Raw genomic sequence first — 20,000 nt, 5'->3', positions numbered from 1 at the left:
TGAATTCAAAGCAAACGTAATTTTCTGAATTCAGTTTTTACATGTTTTGGACTGTAAAGATACTTTGTAATTTCGGTTAGGGTCAAATCTGTTTAGGTTTGTGCCCGTTTGATATCCGATAATGCTAGATTATCTCTTTTAATTTTCACCCTTTTGACAATTAACCATCTGGTATTTTTGATCTTGTTGTGTACCTGAGACCTTTCTCTCCAGTTGTATTTCATTAGCTCCTTGGCAATGTCTTAGTAAAGACGAAAGCGCTTGGATTTCTGACTATCATTTTCCTGTGGGATTCAATTATTTATGAAGTCACGTGCATCTACTGTGATTTTTTAAGCATAAATAAATAAATAAATAAATAAATAAACATATATATATATATATATATATATATATATATATATATATGTATATATAATGTACTTCGTCACATTAGCGCGTCATTGTTGCAGTATGCAGGTGTATACAAGAAAGATATATGAAATTCCAAACAATATGAGAGAGAGAGCGAGAGAGAGAGAGAGAGAGAGAGAGAGAGAAAGGCCTTTTTATATCCAAGTTTCTGTCCTTTATTTTTCTCTACTCATTTTTTTTTTTTTTTACCGGAGTCCAGATAACCGTCGAGCTGTCATCGTTTTAGGCTTAAAATCAAAGGATGTTCCCTATACTTTTTCGGCCATCTTTATCTTTTTCTTTCCGATCTTTTTCAAGACTTCCAGAAAAAAATATGGAATGAAGAACCATTTTTAGGATCTCTTTTTATTTTCTGGGTGCAAGTAAAGACTGAAATGCCAGGGAGTGATTCCAAAGAGCGGGCGGCGTGTCAGTAACAGTATTACTTTCATAAACTGAACTTCTTTTTTATGAATTCGCCCATCCAATATCAAATTATTCAAATTTCTTCCTTTCCAAAATCTAAGCTACGTTTTGGTTCCTTCGCCCATAAAAAGTAACGTAGCTGAAGGGTTGTTTTGGAATTAGTGAGACGCATGACCTGCCTGGACGGTTGCCAGATAGCAGTGACTGCTCAAAAAAGACCGAAAAACCGTTCGTGCGTTGCTGTCACCCGTTTTGACAGGAAGGAAGTGTTAGTCGTGAATCAGATTGAATGGGATATTTCTTGTAGGCTCCAGAGAGAGCAGGTAAAGACAGATATCGATTATTCTATGGCTACAATCCTCCTAAAAATACAACAACAGTACACATGAAAAGATATACAATAGCGTACTGTGCACTTTTGCCTCGATACCTCAAACAAAAAAATTTCAAGTGAGAATATCCAATTTCTTTTCTATACTAAGAATATACGAAAACCATCTATATACGTAGACTCTCCAGTCTATATAGATGGTAACGAGGAAAAAAAAATCAGAGCCCAGCAACGAGGAAGCGTTGGAGTTGCTTTTCGAAAAAGAAAATCATATACAACGACGAGAACTGTCAATTCATCGAGAACTCAAATGTCGGCTTTAGCTGGAGAGAAAGAGGCCCCGAATCAACCAGGCGAACAGGTGTTGATTTCCACAATGCAAAGGTGGTCAAGCCAATAAGACACGGACGCCTCTATGAAAGAGAAGACTTTTTTTGACTTCGGAGCAGTGACTAAGCCAAAACCCGAACTAAAAACGATTCGCAACAAAGAGATAAGAGATCTTAGGGAGGAGGCTTTTTATTCGTTAGCTTCAGAGCTGAAGGCCAAGGAAAAATCGATCAAACAAGTACAAATTGCCCCGAAGTTTCTTCGACACCACTTCGGCACAGTCGAGTTTTTTGTATAGCGTATAATGCTGTATGAAACTCTCAACCACGGCCCTTGAAACTCTCAGCCGCGGTCCATGAGACTTTCAGCCACGGCCCGGTGGTGGCCTGTGTTGTTGGTACCTATAACGGTGTCAGACTCACTGTGATGGCTAACTTTAACTTTAAATAAAACTTTGAAAACTAACGAAGCTAAAGAGTTGCAATTTGGTTGATGATTGGAGGGTGGATGCTCAACATACCAATTTGCAGCCCTCTAGCCTCATTGGTTTTTAAGATCTGAGGGCGGACCAAACCATCTAAAGTTTTCTTTTACAGAAAACTGAGACGGTAATGTAAAGTTTAATTATCTGGAAGGAAAAGGCATGACAACTGTAATGCTAACTACATAGTATTTAGAAGCACATTCTGCTATCTAGATAATGTATATGTATATATATATATATATATATATATATATATATTATATATATGTGTATGTATGTATGTATTTGTATATGGGTGTGTGCGTATATATATATATACTATATATATATATATATATATATATATATATATATATATATAATTTTACGCAAGCACTGGGGCAACTAAGGCCATTCAGCGCTGAAACGGAAATTGACAGTTAAAAGTTTGAAAGGTGTAACAGGAGGAAAAACCCGCAGTTGCTCATGAAATAATTGTTAGGAGAGGGTGGACAGTAGAAGGAAGAAAGAGAATATGAATGGAGGTACAGTAAAAGGAATGAAAGTAGTTACAATTAGGGCCGAAGGGACGCTGCAAAGAACATCTAAGTAGTGCCTACATTGCATCGAATGAGGTGCACTGACGGCACTAATCCCCTACGGGGATGTGATCCCTATAAAATGACCTTTAGTTTTTAATACCCAAGATAGTATTAGTATCATAGAACTGGATATTAGGAGGTAAAAGCTCTATCTTTCAGGCACTTCACTAATTAGCAAAATTTCCATTCACGTGTTTTCGAGATCCGACTTAACAGACAATAACAAAGCAACAGAGGAGAAACTGCAGGAGGTGAAGGAAGAAATACTCGTATGGAGGGTTGAATAATTACTAAAAGCCTCAATAGGAGAAGAAATAAACATAAAAAAATACACTAGAAACAGTAAAGGGAGTTCATAATACGTTAACAACAACAGAAATAGTGGTATTACTCGAAAAGCTACACACAAGTTCACAAACGGAAAGAGCGAAGCAACAACCAGGAAACTTGGTTGACAGAGTCTTCCGTTATACTCTGTCGAATCCCTCAGAGATGTCGAGAGCGAGAACGAGAGGATGACCAAAGATTTCCTGTGGATGCTGCGAGCGATGTGGGAGTAGATTGTTCGATTCAAGATGTCGAAGAGTGTTAAGAGTTGTGGTAAAAGCGAAAAGCCGGTGCCTTGATGGCAGACTGGAAGTAATTTCAAAAGACGGTTTTACTTGATTGAATTGAATCTCGTGAGTTTTAGGGTGTCAAGCCAAATCACAAGGGGACACTCGGCCATTCAGAGCTTATGAGAGTGAAAAAAGGGAGTGGCAGTAATTGAACAGCAAAATTTAGAGATCCAGGGACGGTTTTACTTGATTAAATTGATTCTGTTGAGTTTTAGGCTATCAAGCCAAAACACCAGGGCACTTTCGGCCATTCAGAGCATAAGATATTGAAAAGAGAGACTGGGATTAATTGGACAGTAAGATATAGAGATCCAGGGACCGAAGGAGGTGAGGTGCAGCTGGAACTGAAACAAAATCCCACAGCTGCACTGAGAAGTAATAGTTAGAGACGCTGGAGAGAGAGTGAGGTTAAAGAGAGGAAGTGGGACAAGAAATTAAAGTAAGGGCTGTGGCAAAAGTGAATCAGTCAGGACGTATGTTCTGTTTACTATTAAATTGCTACTTTGTTTTTTTATACTTCAGGTAAAAGTTGGTTTAAAAAGTCAATGTTAAAGGAATAGCCATTAAAGACCACAACTATAAGCATAAAACAAAGCAACTGTGGCGTTGTTTTGACTGTTTTTCGCAAAAACTATATAAATTTGGAATTTCAGCTTTACACTTTTAATTCGGCACGTTCGCACTGAAGGTCATAAATTCGTGCACTCATAAATCAAGTTCCTAGTAGTGGGGTTAGTGCCTTCAGTGCACTTCTTGTGGTGCACTGTAGGCATCATATGAGGTGCACTGAAACCACTTATGCACGTGCTGAGGCACTTGATTTAACAAAAGACGAATCTTATATTTTGATTTGCCCTCTCTCGTGTCCTTTAGCCGGAAAGTTTCGGGAATTATTTAGACGCCTCGTTTTGGATGCTACAGTTGTAGGCAGAGTCATTAATCAACATTCCTTTAGCGTTGACAATTTTCAAACCAGCTTTTACCTGAAATCTAAAACTATGCAACAATTTAATAGTAAAAAGAACAGGTGTCCTTTGACGTCCATTGATGCCACTGCTTCAAGCTTCACCTTTATGAAACCTCAGTAATTATTCATTTTACTTAAGCTTTGCCCATCAAAGAAAAATTAGAATTTAATTAATTAGCATTTGTGATTTCAATAATGGACGCGTCTGGCAAGCCTACCAGTTTAATTATAAAAATTATAATAAAATTATTATAATGAATGATTCAGCTTTAGTGGATACCCTGTGTACTGTTCAGTATGACTAGTGAAGATGAGTTTTGTGAAGAAATAAATGTTATTAGGAAGGTTCTATGAACAGATAAAATGCAAACAGTTATAGCGTCATCTTTCAAGGCATTATCATACCTTTTAATACTATATAGCTTCGGTCACTTATTTTGTTTTGATTAGAACATTAACATCGTTATGCATTTCAGACAGAATAAAAGATGGTAGAAAAGCTGAGAGAGAGAGAGAGAGAGAGAGAGAGAGAGAGAGGGGAAGGGGGAAGGTAAAAATGAAGATTTATAGCAGCAGTGTGACGTTTCCTGAGCCGAGGTATCACACAGAGAAAGAGCAAAAAACATAAAGAAAATCAAAAGAATAGGTGCATCTATCCTTCCACCATTCTCTCTCTCTCTCTCTCTCTCTCTCCTCTCTCTCTCTCTCTCTCTCTCTTGTAAAGTTCTATCACATTCGGATAGGTAGGGAAATCAATAATTGTGTTCATCATTCAATAAGCGAAGACGACTAAAATTGATCGGTTCAACATGCTATGCCTTCGAGTATAACTTCACCATTTACTCATATGATTACTTCTCTTTTCCTTTCACCTTTTCGATGAAGACGAATAGAGATGCATGATAGAATTAAAACATGGTTTTTATGTTGTTTTATATTTCTATTTATTTTTAATTGCTCTTCTTTCATTTTATTTATTTTTGCCCTTTTATCTTCTTCATATTGTGGCTCCCTTTAGAGAGGAATAAAACCTATCTAACGTCTAAAAAAGATGTGATGAAGAAAAGAAAAATTATTCTTCGCAGATGTAATTGTAAGGTGAATCAAGACTGAGACAGGTGCAAGGGAAGAGCGAACACCTGTTTCGACCAGCAGGTGTTTGTTGTTCTTTCGGAAGGTTACGTCATACCTGAAGCTTCCCTGCCTTACAGCGACAGAAGGTCAGTCATCAATAGTCATGTTTCGTTTGAATTTGATTTTGAACCTGATTTCAATCATTACAATGTCTTTCTTTCCGTTTACGAATGGCGATGCATTTTACGGGCTATAGTAGATTCACATCAACCGTGCATTTGATGTCTAGGCCCGTCCCTTACGACGCTCCTGATTGGCTGTTGATAAGCCAGTCACAGGGCTGGAAACTCTCAGTCTCTCTCGAGAGTTCACATAGGTACGTAGGATGTGTTGTTCTTTCTGTGAGGGATGTCTTTCAAACGTATACTTCAGGAGGGGTGGAACACACATCCTACCCATATGAACTCTCGAGAGAGACTGAGAGTTTCCAGCCCTGTGATTGGCTTATCAACAGCCGATCAGGAGCGTCGTAAAGGACGGGCCTAGACATCAAATGTACGGTTGATGTGAATCTACTAGTTTATTTGTTTGTATGGCGCTTTTACGTTGCATGGAATCAGTGGTTATTCAGCAACGGGACCAACGGCTTTACGTGACTTCCGAACCACGTCGAGAGTGAACTTCTATCACCAGAAATACACATCTCTCACTCCTCAATGGAATGGCCGAGAATCGAACCAGCGACCACCGAGGTGGGACGCCAATACTATGCCAACCACGCCACTGAGGCGCTTGAATCTACTAGTATAGTGGGATTAACAGTTCAGAAAAGAGCCTGTCTAGGACTGAAAGTCCCTTCAGTTGCAGAGAAAGAAAATTTAGTCGATGAATTCTGCGTCAGTGACTAAAGAGTTATGAGTTTAACCGGTTAGACTTCAAATGCAAAAAAAAAAAAAAAAAAAAAACACGTGGAAAAGAATATGCATTTTAGATTATGTTACGTTATTGCTGAAAAGCACTTTCGAAGAACTATACGGAGAGAGAGAGAGAGAGAGAGAGAGAGAGAGAGAGAGAGAGAGAGAGAGAGAGAGAAAGGTACAATGACGGATGTCATTTTCAAATCACCTTTGTAAATGTAATGAGACTCCGAGTGGATGCTTTTGTGAATTTTATTGAACATCGTTTTTTTTCTGCTTTTTGAACAAAAAAAAATGCCGCTCAGTTAAATTAATGAAAACATTGGACTGTGACGGTTTCTCTCTCTCTCTCTCTCTCTCTCTCTCTCTCTCTCTCTCTCTTCTCTGTGTGTGTGTGTGTGTGTGTGTGTGTGTTTGTGTTTGCATGACTCCGTAAACTGTGTCTTTGTTATCGGTATATTTCTTGTTCATCAACAATAACGTACATTAATCTAAAATACATATTTTTGTTTAGGTTTTATGCAGCATTTGAAGTTTCAGTCTGTCTGCATTTGATGTTTCGCTCTGTAGCTCAAAACCCTTTGGTCACTGCTGTAGAATTCATTACTTACATTTTCCTTCATTGAGATTCAAACCCTTGTTCGTGAATTGACGCAGTTATCTCTCGTGAATGGGATAACGTAAACAAACTAATGCGAGCCCGTATGTGATCGTGCATAAGTATGAACTCGTGCTGTGTGTGCATATGCTGATGTTTTCGAATGCAACTGCATTAAACACAAGATAAGCTGTCGAATTGCTCTTAAGCCTTTAGAATGTTTAGTGTATCATTTTCGTCTCCGAATTATGACGGTTGTCTCTTTTTGTATGTTTCTACGGGGTCAGAAAGGTTGTTTATGTGAATGACTGTCACCTTAATCTCAAATTCTTATCTCGTGAACACATTTTCCCAAAAGAGATTTATTTGTTACATTCAGTTATTATTCCCAGTTGCTGAACTGACTTGTGATGTCGTATAATCAACGGCCTAACTAGACAGGGAAATGAAAGTAAATTGGTAATATGGCTCACCAATTCATAAAGACTGCCAGAGAATGAATGAAAATAGACAGGTAAATGACAACGAAGCCATCCACCCCATTGTAAAGAAAGGTATTTGTTCCCATCCTTCAAACTTTTATCTTATTCTTTGTCTTATAGCATCTGAATTCCCTCAAATTCGGTTCTTTCCTTCTGGGTGATAAGATTGGCTTTCTCAAGACGGTGGCCAGTAGGGACCGACTGTCACTTTCGTCTACTTTGGAGATTCTCTTGCCACGGCCCTTGAAATCTGCAAGGTTTCGGACAAGTTGACAAAAGGCATTGCTGGTTAATCATCTTCGCCTATGACTTACTCTATTCTTAAAGATAATTGTTAGTCTCTTTTTTTAAGTTTTAATTCTTTACTTCCCGTCGATGATTCAGTCGTTTATATTTCCTCTTTCTTTTCCAAGTTGTTTGTCGCTCGTACTCAGAATCGAAATTCGGGGCTACTCTGGCTTTTTTTCTACGCATCACCTACCCCGAAGCACCAGTGGTAAATGTAAAGTAGACGGCCGCACGAAGATATCATTTTTTTTATTAAAATAATTTGCTTTGATCCCCGAGGGGCTAGTACTTAACACGGCGTCACAAGGAGCTTCCGCCGTGTTTAGTGCTAGAGCCTCGGAGTAGGTGACGCGTGGATGAGAAGCCAAAGTAGCTCCCGAAATTCTTTCCTCACCAAGTTATTCATTGCCGTACTCCGAATCGAAATTCCATTTCGCCATCTCGGCTTGAGAGCATTATTATCCTCTTGGGAATCACCTTTCTCACTCAAGTAAAACACCTCCAGAACTATTTCTATCCTATTTTTCTCCCTCTTCTTCTAAATTCGATGAACCTGTTCGATATCAAAGTAATTTATCGTTGCTTCTGTCATCATCTTAAGTGTCCTGGTTACCGCACATTTATCTGGCAAAGATCATAATTTATAGTCGAGCCGGAAACAGTGAAAAACTGGACGTTTCCTTTCGATAGGGTTGTATCCTCCATCCCAGTCACTAATGGTAGATGTTCATCTTAACCGTCCATTTTTGAAATATCACTCCAATATATCTTGAGTAATTCTCCCTTTGTTTCCATTTATTATAGAACTGTTTCTCTTCATCTTCTCAATAACTTTACAATTTCCTTCCATATACATATAGTAGATCTCTCTCTCTCTCTCTCTCTCTCTCTCTCTCTCTCTCTCTCTCTCTCTTTTTCTCTCTCTTTTTTCAGTTCATCTTCTCAATAACTTTACAATTGCCTTTCATATAGATCTCTCTCTCTCTCTCTCTCTTTCTCTCTCTCTCTCTCTCTCTCCCTCTCTCTTTTCAGTTCATCTTCTCATTAACTTTACAACTGCCTTTCATATAAATCTCTCTCTCTCTCTCTCTCTCTCTCTCTCTCTCTCTCTCTCCGTGTCCATTTACCATAGGACTAACATTGTTCGTCTTATCAACAGTTTCGTAATTTACTTTCCTTTAGAGTTCTCTCTCTCTCTCTCTCTCTCTCTCTCTCTCTCTCTCTCTCACGCCTTGGCATCTCTTCCTGGGAGGTTTTCGTTTTACCACTAATTCAGTGAGTTTGAGAGTACCTTCTATCCTCATACGACCTTCTTGCACACGTCAGGCCATCGCTTCTCAGATCATCTCCGCTGCAAAGTTTTGGAATACCTTCTTTGATTCTGCGTTCCCTGATACTCACAATCGTCTAGTTTTCCCCCTTCTCTTACCATGTCTAAGAGTTCAGAACTAAGGGAGGCAATAACGTCTCTGGTGTCTTCAGGTTCTACCATGAGAAAAAGAAAAATGAATTCATTAATAAGTAATGTCAAGCTTTTAGTGAATTGGTTTTTGGTTTTATCATCAGGGTGCTGAATAACAGTGAAATAATATGCGGTGGCATTTGAACATCCTTGTATCATTTCATTATGACACGTTTACTTTGTCTGTCTTCGTTAAAATAAACTAATCAGATGCTCTGAAGTCAGACAATAAGCTATGCTAATGTAGACAACATCAATTTGACAGTTAGATCACTCACTACCTAACTTCTACGCTTGAAACCGTGCCCATAATCTCATCTGAAGGCATAATCAAATAAATATACTGACGAGATGGCGGAGGCTAAACATGGATCAATGTATTTTTAGAAAAATACTAAACCCCACATAGAGATTATTCAAACATATGCTTTAAATATGAATATGAATGCTAGTATATTGGTACAAGTGCAAACTATGTAACAATTACAAAGATGCGTTTGTTACCATATGCTTTCGCAAAACGCGCACATAATTGTATATTTACAATCCCAATAATATCATTCGCTACAGTATCACTGAACTGCATTTTATAAAGTTCTGAAATAGGTCATTCAGACTGATTCATAAGTGACTGAATCAGACAGATGGAAAAACTAGCAAGGCAGACAGACAGGAAAACTTGTGCCTAAGGCGGTGCACACGCCAAGTAAAATGTGATATTCCAGGATGTAATGGCACTAACGTCTCATAACATCTTAAGAGCCTGATGAAGCCATTCACATTCACTTTGATGTACATTTTTTCCTCACTCGGCTTCTCTTCACGATGCATATTTTTTTTTCTTTTTTTTCTTTCCTTTTTTTTTGCTGATAAGAACAAGATGAAAGAGTTTGGAAGTACACTTGAAACTTGATTAATTTGGGCGCGAATGTTGCCTTTCACAATATTAATTATACTTACGTGGGTTCTTTGGACGCTAAAAAGGCTGAAGGGGAGACCATTAGCACTCTTTCTTGCTGTGAAGGAGCCTGATTGGAGAGGCTTCCCGTCTCGATTCCTTGCTTATTAACAAATATGCATTAAGAAAATGGAGTGTACAAAAAATAAAAATATCTACCGAACTATCCTTATCAGAACACGAAAATTTTCCCAGTTATTCATTCTTTGCTTATCCCAGGATAACGTAGAAGCCTATTCAAGAAACACCACCATAAAGGACAATTCATCTTAATTTTTCTTTTTCGCCCTTTTTCTTTTACTTTATTTTAGCTCCATCGGCAGCCAGGAACGATCGAGAATCTTCCTTTCTGAAGGATGTTTATGAAGCTCAAACGAAACAGAGTACTAGATATTGTAGAAACTTTAGAGAATGTGGCCAAAAAACATTAGAATCATTACTGGAACATAAGCCTACGGCTTTCCCCGAAAGATGCAAAGGACCACGGTTTAATCCAAGAAAAAGACGGGACGCTGGGTGTTTGTTTAGCAACAGTTATAACGAAGAGCTCTTTGCTGTTAACTAAGGCATGGGAATAGGAAGAATAACGACATAAATAAGTGTAAATACCTGTTAAAAAAAACGTATTGTCATGAATAATGGTTGATCACAATTACTTTCTCAGTACGTATATACGAGGTCTACTTCAGAGAGTATAGAACCTTGAGTAAGCCAGTTACAGTTTTCTCCATCATTTTCAAACTTCTAAAATATAACCCAAAACCTTCACTTTGTCGTGTGTCATTCTTTCTCAACCAGAATAAGGTCAATTTTTGCTAGAGTCAAATAAAACTTCCACTCCTCATTTTACTGATCTGTCCTATTTCGAAACGCAATCATTTCTGTATCAAATCAATGACATAAACGCTAATATTCGTTGGATTTTTATCAAACCCCATAATATTGCAATATCAAGAAGATTAAATACCTATCTCAATATGAAATTGAGAATTTGATGGCTGCTACCGAACAATATTTCAGTGTGGAAATTTTGCAATGTTCATATTGTCTGTTTTTTAAGTAAACCAGACCTGTAAAATATTTTTTAACACAATGGCGAGTGTGTATATCTATGTCTTAGATAATTAGAGAAACTTAGGAAGGCAGTATTGATAATGACTAGTATTATACGCACACTCACACCATATATCTATATATATATATATATATATATATATATATATATATATATGTATGAATATATGTGTGTGTGTGTATACATATATATATATATATATATATATATATATATATATATATATATATATATATATATATATTATATAGACAGCATTCAGCAGGGTTCAACAAACGCATCAAAAAGGACCATGTTTATTAATAAGAGACGTTTCGCACATTATCTATGTGCATCCTCAATCTGCAAGAATAATATAAAATATGTTAAAGCTTAAATGAAATTATTTTTTTATAAAAAAAACATAGTTGAGAAAAAAAATTTACAAAAATTAAAATTGATACAAATTAAAAGGTATATAGTAAAAAAAGGAACCAGTTCTCACCAAACCATCCAAAGGAGGAGGAGAAGAACGAGTGACCAAAACTTGACACCAACCTACGACTTCAGTTATGCAAGATAAAGAGGAGAAGCGGAAACGTTAGAATTCAAAGAAGGAACAAGCCGTTTGATGTATAAGGACTCAAGGGTAGTTAGGTAATTGCTATGGCTTGTTCCACCAATAATAGAGAAGTGCTTTTTATTTATTTCAATTTTGCATATGGAGGCATGATTCTTTGTATTAGAAAATTCTGGTTTCCTTAATTTGTGACCCGTTCTAAAACTCGTTCCCACATGGCTACAATATCTCATCTGTAGTAACCTACGGCTTGATCCAACATAAATACCGGGACATCTCGGGCACTTCAATTTATAAATAATGTTGGATCTCATGAAGGTCTGCAGTTTGTCTTTATAGCCGAAGAATACGCCAATCTTGAGTGGATTGATTGGAATTAAATGCATTTTAAGGCAGCCAAATTCATTTTCGATTATTTGTTTAAGTTTGGCAGAAAACGTGTTGTCAGAGATAAATATGATTGTGGCATATACATTTTTCTGTAAGACATAACAAGAGGGCATCGGATTGGAGAAATCTTGTGACAGCAGTCTGTTAATGACTTTATAAACCAGTTTTTCAGGATAGGAGTTCTGTAAGAAAAATTTTACTAAAAATAATATCTCATTGTGAAGGAGAGACCAGCTCGAAGAATAACATAAAGCCCTATAAACCAAAGTGTAAATAGAATTCAGTTTAAAGTTCTTGAAGCATGAACTGTAGAAATAGTTAGCAAACACAGTGTACGATTTTTTCCTATACACAGATGTAGTAAATTCACCACTGTCTCTGCTAACATTGATATCTAAAAAGGGTAAAGAGTTGTTGTTTTCCTTTTCCATGGTAAATTTTATATTTTATTGTTGGCTATTGATATGGTCCAGAAACATCTCTCTATGCCAGGGTCCTTTGAATAGCACAAATGCATCATCAGCCTATCGTCTGTAATAGACAGGTTTACACACATTCGGACAGTTAGTTAATAAGGTTTCTTCTAAAAAGGACATAAAATATTAGCAAACAAAGGTCCCAATGGGTAGCCCATGGCAACTCCATCAATTTGCGAAAAGAGTTGACCGTTAAAAACAAGCATTGAGTCTTGCACAGCAAGCTTAAGAAACATCCTAAAAAGTTGTCTGTTAAAACCATGAAAAATTATTATGTGATCGTCGTAAAAAATCCTGTCTAAAATAATGCTGATAGTTTCAATTAGAGGCACGTTTGTAAAAAGAGATTCTACATCGAAGCTTGTCATGTGTAGATCACCATCTTGTAAAATTATTTGTTTCTGGAACTCATAACCATTTTTAAGCGAAAATTGGTTGTAAGCGAAATCATTGAGTAATGAAACAAGGTATTTTGTTATAGTATAAGAAGGGCTGTGCCCCTTTAAAGGTTTGTGGGGTCGAGCTCGACCCAAGCGCCCAGAAAGATTTGTGAAAATTCAAAAACTGCAGCTATGCTGCTCATTTTAAATTCTAAAATCAATTTCACCATTGCTGAACACTACTGAGAAGATAAATCATACCCATCTACAAATTAAATATTTATTACAAATATATTTAAAAAATAAGTATATAAAAAAAATTTACAAAAATATTTACAAAAAATACAAAACACGCTATATACACGCAAAAATTGAGGGAATCCTTCCTAAAACTATTATTTACAATATGTGATTGCCAGAAAAAGTGTTGGACCCATAGAGGTCAAAATCTGAAACGAGAAAAAAGGGTGAGTTTTTTTTACCAAAAGAAAAGCCAAAATTTCATAAATTTTTTTTGGTACTTAAATGAAATATGAAGTGGCTATTTTTTTATAGAATAAACTCATATTATCCTTGAACAGAATTATGTAAAAAGATCTGCCCTAGGATGTAATTTACTGTTATATCAGAAATGTTATTCTCTCTCTCTGTGTGTGTGTCTCAACCAATAATTTACGAAAATATTTACAAAAAATACAAAATACACTATATACACACAAAAATTGAGGGAATCCTTCCTAAACTACTATTTATAATATGTGACTCCCAGAAAAGGTGTCGAGCCCATAGAGGTCAAAATAAAAACAGAGAAGAAAAATGTTATGTTTTTTTGGCCAAACAAATTGTCAAAATTTCACGAATTATTTTGGTACCTAAATTAAATAGGAAAAGGCTAATTGTTTTATCGAATAAACTCATATTATCCTAGAATAGAATTATGTAAAAAGACCTCCACTAAGATGTAATTTACTCTCATATCAGAAATGTTCTCTCTCTCTCTCTCTCTCTCTCTCTCTCTCTCTCTCTCTCTCTCTCTCTCAACAGTGTGTCATGATTTATTGACATAAGCTCATGTAATCTGTCACCAGAAAAGGCAGAGGCCCACCCCCTCTCTCCCCCTCTTTTGTCAATAATTTCAAGGTCATTCCTCTTGCTCCAACTCTGGTTACACAAACTTGGCTTCTTGCCATATAGCGTTGTCAGCAACCTCTAAATTATCATCAAAATCACTTTATAATTCCATTAGAAGTAAGTTGATGACATCCATCCCCAGAGAATACTGCCTGCTGGCCATTGTTGATGAAAAATGCAGAAAAAAATGCAAAAAATTAGAAATTGGCATTCAAAAGAAATTGGAATAAATGGCAATATGGTCTTCTCAGCCACAACCAATGGCAGGCATAATGTACACACACCACATACCTAGAGTTTCCAACAATATAAAACTATCCCAGAGTCAACAGTGTTAGACAGGAAATCACTACTTGATAACTTTGCCTTTGTATCCCACACATGTTCAAAACAAACTATTACTCAGAAAAGGGGAAAGGACAATGGCAAGGTAAACACAAGTTTTGACATGATTGTAATGTGTTCTGCTATCCAATTGCAGATCGATCACACCCAGATTCGAGATAGACGATGATTTATGTGAAAAAAAAACTTGTTTTTTGAAACACCCCTCGGGTCGTGCTCGACCCAGCTAACCTATCCAGGGATATTTATAGGCTGCCATAATATTTATGTTGGATCAAGCCGTAGGTTACTGCAGATGAGACATTGTAGCCATGTGGGATACAGTTTTAGAACAGGTCACAAATTAAGTAAACCAGAATTTTCTAATATAAAGAATCATGCCTCCTTATGCAAAATTGAAATAAATAAAAAGCACTTCTCTATTATTGGTGGAACAAGCCATAGCAATTACCTAACTACCCTTGAGTCCTTATACATCAAACGGCTTGTTCCTTCTTTGAATTCTAACGTTTCCGCTTCTCCTCTTTATCTTGCATAACTGAAGTCAAGTGTCAAGCTTTGGTCATTCATTCTTCTTCTCCTTTGGATGGTTTGGTGAGAACTGGTTCCTATTTTACTATATACTTTTTAATTTGTATTAATTTTAATTTTTGTCAATTTTTTTTCTCAATTATTTTTTTTTATAAAAGATCATTTTTTTTAAACCTTAACGTATCTTATATTATTCTTGCAGATTGAGGATGCACATAGATAATGTGCAAAACGTCTCTTAATAAATCTAGCCCTTTTTATGTGTTTGTTGGACCCTGCTGAATGCTGTTTAATATCTTCTCCTGGAATCCTTATATATATATATATATATATATATATATATATATATATATATATATATATATATATATATAGCATCGGAGGGTGGAGAGATACCAAAATCCTTTAATCTAATTTATTTCGCTGACGTTTCAGGACCATGTGTCCCATTTTCGAAGCTAAAAATTAAAAGAACGACAGACTTAAAAACAGACTCAGATTAAAACATAATAAAAAGTTATTTCTTTACAAAATGTAAAAGGAGGTACAAGAGAAGGGAAGTTAGGGAACAGTAATTACTAGTAGTACTGAAGGCGAAAGCTGAGAGACTGTCAGGGTCCGTTTTGGTTCCGACGGAAACTCAAGAGAGGTACAGAGCAGTTGACGTGGACTGAGTATTTAATTGGGGAACCAGTTGTTTAATGAAGAGAGATTCGAGTATTGCCAATTAGTGTTCGTTTTGAAATCCTTGTAATCAATAGTATTGTACTTGCATTTTTCCCATGGTCTCTAATACAGGAAAATTCGGGGTTTGATAGTTTGACACCCGTACGATAGCTAACTCCACGATGGGAATCCAATCTTATCTTTAACAACCTCTTTCCTAAATATCCTTGCAAATATTTCATCTCGAAATTATATATTACCCAAAATCAAGCACCTTTTCAAACATTTCCATAAGATTGTCTACTGGTCACCAGGCTATACACATACAAACACACATACACACATATATATATATATTATATACTATATATATATTGTATATAAATACTACTTATATATGCATATGTATATACATGTATACATACATGTGTGTGTGTTTGTATGTGCATAGGTAGCAAGTATAGCCTGGTGACCAGTAGACAATCTTATGGAAATGTTTGAAAAGGTGTTTGATTCTGGGTAATATATAATTTCGAGATGAAGGTATTTGCAAGGATATTTAGGAAAGAAAAATTAGTGTAAAAGGGTATTTATTAGATTATGTAATAGTTCAAATTTGATGGATGTCATGATGAAAAACATAAGTGGCTGGAGACTAACCTGATCATTGTTTGGCTGAAACGGAAAGTGAGATGCGTATATGACAGTTCACCCCAGATAGGAAGTGGTGACAGTGTAGTTGCAAGGGTCATCAAGGCAGTGAGTCTGATGAAGGTGGAAGTAAGGAGAGCAATTGAGAGAAACTGAATGAATACTGGTTAAGATAAAAGGTACTGAAGCTGAAGAAGTATACGACGAGTTTGTAAAATTCTAGGATGGCTTTATAAAGTCATAATCGGGCACTTTAGGATTTTAGGAGGTGGATAGAGAGAATAAAAAGTCTTTGGCAAGATAAGGAAATGGGAAGCCATTGAGAGTAAAAGGAAAGTATCTGGGGTGCAGTGGCTAGACAGAAGAAATTATTATGCACAGCAATGCAGGAGGAAAGTTAAAACTGTCAAGAAAGATGGAAAGAGAAAAGAAGTTGAGTAATGAAACAAAATGTGGAAAATATGTGTAATGATTTTAGGAAAAACTTGAAGCTGTTCTGTTATGGGTAAGAGCCGACAAAAAAAAAGCTAATGAACGAATATTTCATAGAATAAAAGATATAGACACAAAATACCTGTGGAAGTTGCCGTTGGTAAGAGGGTCAATTAAAAGATTTAAAAATGGGATAACAAAAAGAGTTGAGAGGATTACAACGGAAAAGCTGCAGTACGATAGTGAAAATTTATTGAGTGGCTGATCACTGCGTGTAACGTATATTTGGATGATGGAAAACGGTGAAGGTTATAGAGGGCACTAAGAAATGTACTGGCATTACTTAATATATACCAACGAACATTTTTTGTAGTGTTGGATTGAAAAATTAGGACAGATAACATAGTTTCACAAGGGAGGAAAGTGTGAGTTATGGCAGTAAAGAGTGTGCTGGTCAAGTGTTTGTCTTGAAAAAGTTACTGGTTAAATTCCATAAGAAGAAAGCTGTGTGTGGCATATGTGGACCATAAGGCAGCTGATGATAGAGCTGATAGAGGAAACGTGGTGGTATGAGTGACTGCTGTACTATAGTAGATTCACATCAATCGTGCATCTGATGCCTAGGCCCGTCCCTTACGACACTCCTGATTGGCTGTTGATAAGCCAATCACATGGCTGGAAACTCTCAGTTTCTGGAGAGCGTTCACATAGGCTGGATGTATGATCCACCAGCCCTGTGATTGGCTTATCAACAGCCAATCAGTAGCGTCTTGGACCTTAGGTGCACGGTTGATATGAATCTACTATAGTATAAAAATGGAACTGAGACAAGGAATTGGGTTGGCTCTATAATTTGATATCTTTGTGGATGGAGTGATGCCAGAGGCTTTAGAAGGAACAGTATAAACGTGCGCAAAGTTATAAGACAAGATGGGTAAAGGAGTGTGACATATCTGATCGTTAAAGATGTTACAATACTGACTAGGAGTAGTTGAGAGAACCTGCAGACTAATGAGTAAATTTGAAGGTGTTCGCAAGAGATGAAGTTGAAAATAAAATTGCAAGACTAAATTGGAATCAGGAAGACAAAGCAGTGAATATGAACATAACGGTTTTGCAAGCAAATATTTTCAGTGGTAATAGAAGATAAGAAGAAATCAATCATACAAAAAGTGAAGCAAACTACTTTTAAGCATATGTGTAGTAAAAAAGAAAAAAAAAACTCTACGTTTAGATTAGACATTGTCTAGATCGGGGACAGCCTCACTCACCACTAGCCTCTACTTAAGTATGCAGAATGACAGTAATTGGTCTAAGCCTAAGACAGTCTACATTTTCCCTAGATTCTGGACTTACCATCCTCCTCAGTGGTTGGGTACACTCACTGAGTTGACATATTTACCATTCGAATTTTTTCCTCAAATTATCATTGATATTTATTTTCATTTCCCCCAAGAAACAATTATGAACAAAAAAGGACATAACTTCGTTTATTCCACAATATCAGCCACAAAACTCAATCTACAGTTACCAGGAAAATGAAGGTTTTCTCATTCTAACGACTTTTGGTCAATTTTCCTGACGGTTTCATAGAAATAGGTGAATCTGCACTCATTATTTCGGCTGACGAGCCATTATAACCCAGATACAATGACTGGGAGGACGAATTTCATGACGGTCTGTCATATCCGAACAACTGACAGGGAATTCCTTTTCAAATGACGTCACGATAACTCCTGTGGCCTCTTAATTCTCTCTCTCTCTCTCTCTCTCTCTCTCTCTCTCTCTCTCTCTCTCTCCCTGCTTCTGCTTTCACTTCATTTCTTTGACGATGCAATAAGCTTCCTTTTTGGCTGAATCAACAAAAGACTCCATCTGAAGCATTTGTTTTGGATCCAACTTCATCCAAGAATCTGATTCTTTCTAAGGAACCGACGCTTTCCCATGCAAATGAAAAGGCTGATTCTCTCTCTCTCTCTCTCTCTCTCTCTCTCTCTCTCTCTCTCTCTCTCTCTTATCTCGTTCTCCTTCTCTGGATTTGAAAGTTGTTTCTGAATCGACCTTACTTTTACAGGTTCTGAAACTGAATGACGTCTCTAACAAGATATTTGAAACACGAATGAAATCTAAGCCTTGATATATAAACAGAGATCAGTGATGGGTGCTTCTATAGTTTTGAGTTTTATACACGTGGCATCTACTTTTGTTAAGCTATAATCAATGTTCATTATAAGTTCTAAAGGTACGTACATTTCTGTGTCACTGAATTCACTTTTATAATCCGTTACAAAAGACCTAATGAGCTATAAATGGTTTTAAATACTTATTTATTTGTAGTTTATAAAAAGTTTTATTGGCGTCAATGGCCCTGGTAATCAAGTTCTCAGATAACTGCTAATTATTCAGTCACCCTTAATTTACTTCAGCTGAAATTTTTTCTCTTATTTCCAAATCAACAAAGCGCCAGAGTACGAGTGTAGGTGAAGAGGACTTTGTTTCTGCCCAAAACGCGCTAATGAAAGGTTATATAGAAAAGCAGGTTAAGTTTTCAGAAAAAGCCAAATGTCAAGATTTTTTCTTAACTTTTATCCATATAAGGATTAAAGAAGAAGAACTAATTCAACTATTTAAACGCGTTAACGAAAGCGTTGCACACAAGCAGCAAGCGCAGACTCTCTCTCTCTCTCTCTCCCTACTTCCGAGAATGAGAATGTATTAAAAATATCATTTGATTCCCGGATTTGATGACACATGTCATACCAGGAGACCTAGGTACAGAAATTAAAGAAAAAGGATACCTTCTTTCTCTCCGAAGCTGAAACCACTCGAAAGCAATAGCTTCGAGCCTTTGTTTTCGAGAATCTTGAAGATGAGATGTTGGCTGGGCGTCTCAGCGCGTTAAAAATGTGTACAGTTGCGTAAATCAAAGTGATCGAAAAGCTTCATGGTTGAAGGCATCGGCATTATTTTGTGAAATGATGCATATCCAAATATCTTGATGTATTGGGAAGTTTTTGACAAAAGAGTGCCATGAATCAAGATGCACAGTGCCTCTTGTCAAGAATACGTTAAGAACACTCCTGAAGAATGCTGAAATATATGAGTTTTGCCACTGGAACACGAAAATATTTTTAGTCCGCAAATTCCTATTCTCACCTTGTAATGAAATACTTTAAGATGCTTTGTAACTGAAAAAAAAAATCTTGAAGAATACAGAATTATTTGAATTTTGCCACTGGGATACGAATACATTTTTACTACTCAAATGCCAATTGTGATTTTGTAGTGAGTTACTTCAAGATACTTCCTGATTAATCGCTATTTTGTGATGTGAGAGATCAGATAAAAGAAAATCTAGTAGAAAGATCCAGTTCGACCTGAATCCGCTCCTTCATTAATTAAAATCCTCTTTGTTGTACATGAAACAACACACTTTCCCTCTCACTTTCTCTTGAT

The sequence above is a fragment of the Macrobrachium nipponense genome, chromosome 5, assembly GCF_015104395.2.
Source record: "Macrobrachium nipponense isolate FS-2020 chromosome 5, ASM1510439v2, whole genome shotgun sequence".
Classification (NCBI taxonomy): Eukaryota; Metazoa; Arthropoda; class Malacostraca; order Decapoda; family Palaemonidae; genus Macrobrachium; species Macrobrachium nipponense.
This window is presented reverse-complemented; position numbering follows the sequence as displayed.